This window comes from Coregonus clupeaformis, chromosome 24 (assembly GCF_020615455.1).
Source record: "Coregonus clupeaformis isolate EN_2021a chromosome 24, ASM2061545v1, whole genome shotgun sequence".
NCBI lineage: Eukaryota > Metazoa > Chordata > Actinopteri > Salmoniformes > Salmonidae > Coregonus > Coregonus clupeaformis.
In genome coordinates this window covers 5,726,106-5,736,291 of record NC_059215.1, presented here as the reverse complement: position 1 = coordinate 5,736,291, position 10,186 = coordinate 5,726,106, and the positions used below count along the sequence as shown (strand labels likewise).

The following is a 10,186-nucleotide window of genomic DNA, read 5'->3' as shown; positions in this document are numbered from 1 at the left end:
ACTGAGGACTGAAACAGGCAATAACGAATCTGTCATAAGACCTTGTGACAATTTAAGAGTTTTTGGTTTTCGTATCTTGTTTTAGCACTTTGGAAAAAAATGTGTGTAACATTATTATTATTATTATTATTATTATTATTAATCACAAATAATTGGTGATCATTAGCCTGCCTTATTCCTTCCAACCATGACTTTTTATGAAATAATATTTCAATCATGGCCAGTGTATGAAATACAAAAATTTAATATCTGCACTTTATTAAGTATGTTGCCCGACAGGACACTCATCACCCCTTTTCTATGTATTTTTACCTTTGTCTGAATTAGTCATTTTATTTTTGATATTTTTCCATTTAGTTTCAACTAGTAATGCAAAGGGATGGGTAGTCCTAAATGTTAGCAAAACTATTTTAATGAAACAATCACATGTTCACGGTGTCAAGGGTGATATTGTATTATTGTTATGCCATTTCCAGGCCATGTCTCTGCCTTCCTGAAACTGAAAAGCATAGTTTGTGTCAACTTTTATAGTAATGTATCTGTTTGTTTGATTTTGCCCTATGTAACAAACATACTAGTAAACAACATATACCTACGTGGTCTGGTGAACATTCTTCATTTGTTCATTCATTTGGGTGACATTCATTTGGGCACCCCGAAGACTAGAGTAAGAGACCGTGTCCAAATACCCATACTAAATACGCAAACCAAATACCATACTAAATACCCATACTTGCGTCCTAAATAGTAGGTTGTTTGAGTATGTGAATTTCGGAAATGGAGTATATTTTAAATGCCCGGATGTCATACTCATTTGGGCTTTTGACAGCAGCTGATCCCTAGATAAGGGGAGGAGCTACTGAAATCAACGAATACCGGGAAACAACGCAATCGCGCATGACGCATTCTCGTATGCCAACATGGAATGTTTTACAGTATGTGAATTTTTGGAAATCAAGTATGCTTTAAATGCCAGGATGTTATAGGCCTACTCATTTCAGCTTTTCATCTAGTAGAATTCACTGCACACTTTTCGGGAATTTCACAGCCACAATGCATGCAACATTAGAAGAGGGGGGCTGTGAGTTTTGATAGCTAGATATCTTCACGAAAAACAACAAAACAACTTGGAAGATGGTGACTAGCAAAGCTTCTGCGGTGGTGTTCAAATATAAGTCGTCTTTGTTCTACTTAAAGTGATCACGACTATTTCATGGGAACGTTACATCTTTGAAAACAGATCTACTGCCTGCCATGCCTTTAGCTAGCTACGTGCTTTAGTAGGACTAGAAGTTAGAACTGTTCAAACGCTAACGTTAGCTACAGGGTTACTTGCTTGCTGTTGAGCTACAACTTCATATATAACATTGGCCTAGTTTAGTTAGCTACTTGTAAATACCAGGGCTTGTGTTCAAACTGTTATGCCTCGATCACACCGACCGCGTCGTTGCGTTTTGGTACACCGGAAGTACATTCATTTCCAATGGAACGCTGAGTTTGCCTTGTAGCATTGCGTTGCAGAGGCAGTTGCAGTGCGTTCTGTGTGGTGCATACATTGGATTTATCGAACATATGCATCAAATTGTATGTAGACGGCTTAACAGAAATGGTAGCAGAAGGTGAATGTTGAATTTTTGTTGCACACATATCCAGATGATGCTATGTACCATTTTGCGCAATAACACCGTAGGGGTGATTGAGGCGTTACAGGGTCTGAGGATCAGGGCCATGCACAGACCTTCAAATGTTTTATTTTCATAATTCATATCTCGAAATTCATAACATACCAAATGCCTCTAGCAAACATTTTAACATTTTGAGCATAAACACTTCGGAGTCTGGATGGGCATGTGGTGGTCGGGGAGCGAGGGCCCCGCTGATGACTTTACCAGCCATTTAAGTCAGTGGCGAACATGGCAGAAGAAATGCCGCAAAAAAAAAAGTTTTGACTAATTCAACTCGCCATAGTTGGCTCTCTTGCCACTGCACTATGCACTGCCACTAGCTATAGCTAACGGTAGTATCGCGGTAGTAATGTGGTAGTAATGTGGTAGTAACGTGGTAGTAATGTGGTAGTAACGTGGTAGTAATGTGGTAGTAACGTGGTAGTCTACATTACTATTTTCCACAGCGGTAGTAACGTGGTAGTCTACATTACTATTTTCCACAGCGGTAGTAACGTGGTAGTAGTGTGGTAGTAACATGGTAGTCTACATTACTGTTTTCCACAGCGGTAGTAATGTGGTAGTAATGTGGTAGTAACGTGGTAGTCTACATTACTATTTTCCACAGCGGTAGTAACGCGGTAGTCTACATTACTATTTCCCACAGCGGTAGTAACGTGGTAGTCTACATTACTATTTTCCACAGCGGTAGTAACGTGGTAGTCTACATTACTATTTTCCACAGCGGTAGTGACGTGGTAGTCTACATTACTATTTTCCACAGCGGTAGTAACGTGGTAGTCTACATTACTATTTTCCACAGCGGTAGTAACGTGGTAGTCTACATTACTATTTTCCACAGCGGTAGTAACGTGGTAGTCTACATTACTATTTTCCACAGCGGTAGTATCGTGGTAGTCTACATTACTATTTTCCACAGCGGTAGTAACGTGGTAGTCTACATTACTATTTTCCACAGCGGTAGTAACGTGGTAGTCTACATTACTATTTTCCACAGCGTTGCTGGTCCCAACACTTCTCTCCTTCTAGTTCTCCTGATTTGTCACGTCGGTTTATCTGTGTTAACCTGATTGTAATGTTCATGCTATGCAACATTAGTTTCCACCTGAACGGTTACAGCCTGAATGGGTCTAGCAAGTTTCATGGCACATAACCTGTTATGGTGAAAGTAATGGCAATCTGCACTCGTTACTTCATCAAACTGGAGTGCCAAGGTGAAACAGTAGGTGGCGGTCTAGGTAGCTACAGGATGTTCACACAACTCTACTTTGCTCATGTTTTGGTTAATGTTGTACTTCATCTTCTGTTTTTTTCAGGATCTACGTGAAGGAGTGTGAGCTGGAGGGGTGAACCATAAGTAAAAATACACTGTACGCTACTGTAGGTTAGTCTCCCGAGTGGCGCAGTGGTCTAAGGCACTGCATCGCAGTGCTAACTGTGCCACTAGAGATCCTGGTTCGAATCCAGGCTCTGTCGCAGCCGGCCGCGACCGGGAGACTCATGGGCGGCGCACAATTGGCCCAGTGTCGTCCAGGGTAGGGGAGGGAATGGCCGGCAGGGATGTAGCTCAGTTGATAGAGCATGGCGTTTGCAACGCCAGGGTTGTGGGTTCGTTTCCCACGGGGGGCCAGTATATATTTAAAAAAATAGGTATTCACTAACTAAGTCGCTCTGGATAAGAGCGTCTGCTAAATGACTAAAATGTAAATGTTATCTTGACATTCTACCGTCTTGACATTCCACTGTAGGTTATCTTGACATTATACTGTAGGTTATCTTGACATTCTACTGTAGGTTATCTTTATATTTATTGCTGTGCTGTACTTGGCTAATAAAGTTTCCCTTTTCTCTGAGAGCAACAACACCATCTATTTCCTGTGCTTCACCGGCACATTCATGTCAGTGGGAAGATATACATGTTAGAAAGGTGCAAGTATTCCATAGAAATGTACTGTAATTGGCATAATACCTTTTACAGGCCTTTACATGTAGTATGTTTGACGCTGAAGGCTTCCGGGGCTGCCACTCCATCACCTCACCGGAGTCGGGGGCTGCCACTCCATCACCTCACCGGAGTCAGGGGCTGCCACTCCATCCCCCCACCGGAGTCAGGGGCTGCCACTCCATCCCCCCACCGGAGTCAGGGGCTGCCACTCCATCCCCCCACCGGAGTCAGGGGCTGCCACTCCATCCCCCCACCGGAGTCAGGGGCTGCCACTCCATCCCCCACCGGAGTCAGGGGCTGCCACTCCATCCCCCCACCGGAGTCAGGGGCTGCCACTCCATCCCCCCACCGGAGTCAGGGGCTGCCACTCCATTACCCCACCGGAGTCAGGGGCTGCCACTCCATCACCCCACCGGAGTCAGGGGCTGCCACTCCATCCCCCCACCGGAGTAACAATACCCCATAATGACAAAAAAAAAAAAAAACTTTTATATAAGTATTCAGACCCTTTGCTACGAGACTTGAAATTGAGCTCAGGTTAATCCTGTTTCCATTGATCATCCTTGAGATGTTTCTATAACTTGATTGGTGTCCACCTGTGGTAAATTCAATTGATTGGACATGATTTGGAAAGTCACACACCTGTCTATATAAGGTCCCACAGTTGACAGTGCATTTCTGAGCAAAAACCAAGCCATGAGGTCGAAGGAATTGCCCGTAGAGCTCCGAGACAGGATTGTGTCGAGGCACAGATCCGGGGAAGGGTACCAAAAAATGTCTGCAGCATTGAAGGTCCCCAAGAACACAGTTGCCTCCATCAGTCTTAAATGGAAGAAGTTTGGAACCACCAAGACTCTTCCTAGAGCTGAAATATTTACTACACAACAAACATAAGATAAAAAACAAAAGATTGATAAAAACCAAATGACTAAAAAGCTCCCTGAGGAAAAGCAAAGCTAAAAAGGTGTGTTTTTAAGATCTCTTTTAAATATGTCCACAGTTTCAGCCCCCCTCAGGTTCTCTGGCAGGCTATTCCAGAGGCTGGGGGTATAGTAACTAAAGGCTGCCTCTCCATGCCTCTTGGTCCTAGGCTTTGGGATAGTTAAAAGGCCAGTGCCAGAGGACCTGAGGGACCTACTGGGTACATAACTTAAAAGCATGTCTGACATGTATTGGGTGCACAATCGTGGATTGATTTAAAAACCAATAGAATAATCATTAAAATTAATTCTAAAACTCACAGCCAGCCAGTGCAGAGACCTTAAAACCGGTGTAATGTGTACTCTCTTTCCGGTCGTAGTCAGTACCCGTGCTGCAGCATTCTGGGTGTTTTCCAGTTGACCAATGGCTTTCTTGGGTAGACCAGACAGGACAGCATTACAGTAGTCAAGCCTGCTTGTAATAAAAGCATGGATGAGTCTCTCTGTATCAGCCTGAGAGAGAAACGGCCGCTCCTTGGCAATGTTCCTCAGGTGGTAAAAAGCTGTTTTGGTCACATTCTTAATGTGTGATTCGAAATTTAGTTCAGAATCTAAAATAACAACCAGGTTTTTTACCTGGTGTTTTATCTTTGTTGCCCGTGAATTAAAATGTGCGTCCAGATTCTCTCTCTGTGCTTTGGCTCCAATAATAAGTACCTTGTGTTGATTTAGCTGGAGGATAGTGTGAGCCATCCAAGTATTTAAATCACTAATACAGTCTAATAATCTATCCGTGGAGCTAAAATCCTCTGGTGACACAGAAGTTGTGTATCGTCTGCGTAGCAGAGCAGTGAAAATCAATGCTGTGCTTTCTGATAACGCTGCCAAGGCGTAATATATATATATATATATATATATATATATTGTGACGTCACGAGAGGCTACACAGCTTTCAGCGGGATTGCTCAAGTAGTGCAAGGAGACAAGGTTCAAACAAAACAAGGATTTTATTATAGGTCTTGGGAAATTAACGAAAATATAACAAAATTCTGTTCTCTTGTGGCTCTTTAAGGGTTAACAGTTCAGGGATGTCTCTTCCACATCCAAAATCATAATCCTCACTCGCTCAGATAACTTTTCCCCAGCCTTACTGTAGTCCACGTTGCAGCTAGTGGCCAACCCAGCAAAAAGTCCTTCCAAATGTCTCTCACGTATTTCCACAGGTGCATATATCCAAAGGTGAGTATTTCCCAAAGGTAAGTATCTCCAAATCCTTATATTCCTCATGGAAGTGGACGTGCAGCACTCTTGTCCTCCAGAGAGCCCAGGTTGGAGACTGTGTCTCTTCCCTTCCCAAACCTTCAGCTCATCAGCTCCTCATTTGTTTCAGCTGCGTGGGAAGATTGGCCATAGAGGGGTGGAGTTCCCGACCATACCAGCAGATGGAGCCATAGCTGTCTGGGTTTGCAGCCACCTCAGGGGGATGTAACGTCCCTCCAGGACACAGCCTCTCGTGACATCACAATATATATATATACAGTGGGGAGAACAAGTATTTGATACACTGCCGATTTTGCAGGTTTTCCTACTTACAAAGCATGTAGAGGTCTGTAATTTTTATCATAGGTACACTTCAACTGTGAGAGACTGAATCTAAAACAAAAATCAAGAAAATCACATTGTATGATTTTTAAGTAATTAATTTGCATTTTATTGCATGACATAAGTATTTGATACATCAGAAAAGCAGAACTTAATATTTGGTACAGAAACCTTTGTTTGCAATTACAGAGATCATACGTTTCCTGTAGGTTTTGACCAGGTTTGCACACACTGCAGCAGGGATTTTGGCCCACTCCTCCATACAGACCTTCTCCAGATCCTTCAGGTTTCGGGGCTGTCGCTGGGCAATACGGACTTTCAGCTCCCCTCCAAAGATTTTCTATTGGGTTCAGGTCTGGAGACTGGCTAGGCCACTCCAGGACCTTGAGATGCTTCTTACGGAGCCACTCCTTAGTTGCCCTGGCTGTGTGTTTCGGGTCGTTGTCATGCTGGAAGACCCAGCCACGACCCATCTTCAATGCTCTTACTGAGGGAAGGAGGTTGTTGGCCAAGATCTCGCGATACATGGCCCCATCCATCCTCCCCTCAATACGGTGCAGTCGTCCTGTCCCCTTTGCAGAAAAGCATCCCCAAAGAATGATGTTTCCACCTCCATGCTTCACGGTTGGGATGGTGTTCTTGGGGTTGTACTCATCCTTCTTCTTCCTCCAAACACGGCGAGTGGAGTTTAGACCAAAAAGCTCTATTTTTGTCTCATCAGACCACATGACCTTCTCTCATTCCTCCTCTGGATCATCCAGATGGTCATTGGCAAACTTCAGATGGGCCTGGACATGCGCTGGCTTGAGCAGGGGGACCTTGCGTGCGCTGCAGGATTTTTTATCCATGACGGCGTAGTGTGTTACTAATGGTTTTCTATGAGACTGTGGTCCCAGCTCTCTTCAGGTCATTGACCAGGTCCTGCCGTGTAGTTCTGGGCTGATCCCTCACCTTCCTCATGATCATTGATGCCCCACGAGGTGAGATCTTGCATGGAGCCCCAGACCGAGGGTGATTCTGTCATCTTGAACTTCTTACATTCAAAATTGAGCCAACAGTTGTTGCCTTCTCACCAAGCTGCTTGCCTATTGTCCTGTAGCCCATCCCAGCCTTGTGCAGGTCTACAATTTTATCCCCTGATGTCCTTACACAGCTCTCTGGTCTTGGCCATTGTGGAGAGGTTGGAGTCTGTTTGATTGAGTGTGTGGACAGGTGTCTTTTATACAGGTAACGAGTTCAAACAGGTGCAGTTAATACAGGCAATGAGTGGAGAACAGGAGGGCTTCTTAAAGAAAAACTAACAGGTCTATGAGAGCCGGAATTCTTACTGGTTGGTAGGTGATCAAATACTTATGTCATGCAATAAAATGCAAATTAATTACTTAAAAATCATACAATATGATTTTCTTGATTTTTGTTTTCGATTCCGTCTCTCACAGTTGAAGTGTACTTATGATAAAAATTACAGACCTCTACATGCTTTGTAAGTAGGAAAACCTGCAAAATCGGCAGTGTATCAAATACTTGTTCTCCCCACTGTATGTATATATATACACTGCTCAAAAAAATAAAGGGAACACTTAAACAACACATTGTAACTCCAAGTCAATCACACTTCTGTGAAATCAAACTGTCCACTTAGGAAGCAACACTGATTGCCAATAAATTTCACATGCTGTTGTGCAAATGGAATAGACAACAGGTGGAAATTATAGGCAATTAGCAAGACACCCCCAATAAAGGACTGGTTTTGCAGGTGGTGACCACAGACCACTTCTCAGTTCCTATGCTTCCTGGCTGATGTTTTGGTCACTTTTGAATGCTGGCAGTGCTTTCACTCTAGTGGTAGCATGAGACAGAGTCTACAACCCACAAAAGTGGCTCAGGTAGTGCAGCTCATCCAGGATGGCACATCAATGTGAGCTGTGGCAAGAAGGTTTGCTGTGTCTGTCAGAGTAGTGTCAAGAGAATGGAGGCGCTACCAGGAGACAGGCCAGTACATTAGGAGACGTGGAGGAGGCCGTAGGAGGGCAACAAACCAGCAGCAGGACTGCTACCTCCGCCTTTGTGCAAGGAGGAGCACTGCCAGAGCCCTGCAAAATGACCTCCAGCAGGCCACAAATGTGCATGTGTCTGCTCAAATGGTCAGAAACAGACTCCATGAGGGCCCGACGTCCACAGGTGGGGGTTGTGCTTACAGCCCAACACCGTGCAGGACGTTTGGCATTTTCCAGAGAATGCCAAGATTGGCAAATTCGCCACTGGCGCCCTGTGCTCTTCACAGATGAAAGCAGGTTCACACTGAGCACATGTGACAGACGTGACAGAGTCTGGAGACGCCGTGGAGAACGTTCTGCTGCCTGCAACATCCTCCAGCATGACCGGTTTGGCGGTGGGTCAGTCAAGGTGCGGGGTGGCATTTCTTTGGGGGGCCGCACAGCCCTCCATGTGCTCGCCAGAGGTAGCCTGACTGCCATTAGGTACCGAGATGAGATCCTCAGACCCCTTGTGAGACCATATGCTAGTGCGGTTGGCCCTGGGTTCCTCCTAATGCAAGACAATGCTAGACCTCATGTGGCTGGAGTGTGTCAGCAGTTCCTGCAAGAGGAAGGCATTGATGCTATGGACTGGCCCGCCCGTTCCCCAGACCTGAATCCAATTGAGCACATCTGGGACATCATGTCTCGCTCCATCCACCAACGCCACGTTGCACCACAGACTGTCCAGGAGTTGGCGGATGCTTTAGTCCAGGTCTGGGAGGAGATCCCTCAGGAGACCATCAGCCACCTCATCAGGAGCATGCCCAGGCGTTGTAGGGAGGTCATACAGGCACATGGAGGCCACACACACTACTGAGCCTCTTTTTGACTTGTTTTAAGGACATTACATCAAAGTTGGATCAGCCTGTAGTGTGGTTTTCCACTTTAATTTTGAGGGTGACTCCAAATCCAGACATCCATGGGTTGATAAATTTGATTTCCATTGATAATTTTTGTGTGACTTTGTTGTCAGCACATTAAACTATGTAAAGAAAAAGGTATTTAATAAGATTATTTCATTCATTCAGATCTAGGATGTGTTATTTTAGTGTTCCCTTTATTTTTTTGAGCAGTGTATATATATATATATATATGTATATATAAACTGAACAGTACCGGACCCAAAATCGAACCTTGTGGAACGCCACATGAGAAATGTATTTTCTCTGAGTTATGTTCACCAAGGGTGACAAAAAACTCTCGACCGGTTAAATAGGTCCTAAACCAATTTAGAACTGGACCGGAGAGGCCAACCCACCTCTCCAGTCTGTCCAGAAGGACATCATGGTCAACAGAGGCCAACCCACCTCTCCAGTCTGTCCAGAAGGACATCATGGTCAACAGAGGCCAACCACCTCTCCAGTCTGTCCAGAAGGACATCATGGTCAACAGAGGACAACCACCTCTCCAGTCTGTCCAGAAGGACATCATGGTCAACAGAGGCCAACCCACCTCTCCAGTCTGTCCAGAAGGACATCATGGTCAACAGAGGCCAACCCACCTCTCCAGTCTGTCCAGAAGGACATCATGGTCAACAGAGGCCAACCACCTCTCCAGTCTGTCCAGAAGGACATCATGGTCAACAGAGGACAACCCACCTCTCCATTCTGTCCAGAAGGACATCATGGTCAACAGAGGCCAACCCACCTCTCCAGTCTGTCCAGAAGGACATCATGGTCAACAGAGGCCAACCCACCTCTCCAGTCTGTCCAGAAGGACATCATGGTCAACAGAGGCCAACCCACCTCTCCAGTCTGTCCAGAAGGACATCATGGTCAACAGAGGCCAACCACCTCTCCAGTCTGTCCAGAAGGACATCATGGTCAACAGAGGCCAACCACCTCTCCAGTCTGTCCAGAAGGACATCATGGTCAACAGAGGCCAACCCACCTCTCCAGTCTGTCCAGAAGGACATCATGGTCAACAGAGGTCAACCCACCTCTCCAGTCTGTCCAGAAGGACATCATGGTCAACAGAGGCCAACCCACCTCTCCA

The 10,186-nt window shown here is 45.2% G+C and overlaps 1 long non-coding RNA gene across 1 annotated transcript in view; it reads left to right on the top strand.

Moving 5' to 3' along the window:
- The window catches only part of LOC121537367, a 2,860-nt gene extending 2,265 nt beyond the window's left edge, over window positions 1–595 (top strand). Inside the window, exon 2 of the long non-coding RNA XR_006657320.1 lies at window positions 1–595. This exon is cut by the window's left edge and continues 1,742 nt beyond it. This is a non-coding gene — a long non-coding RNA (uncharacterized LOC121537367).
- The last annotated feature ends 9,591 nt before the right edge of the window (window positions 596–10,186 follow it).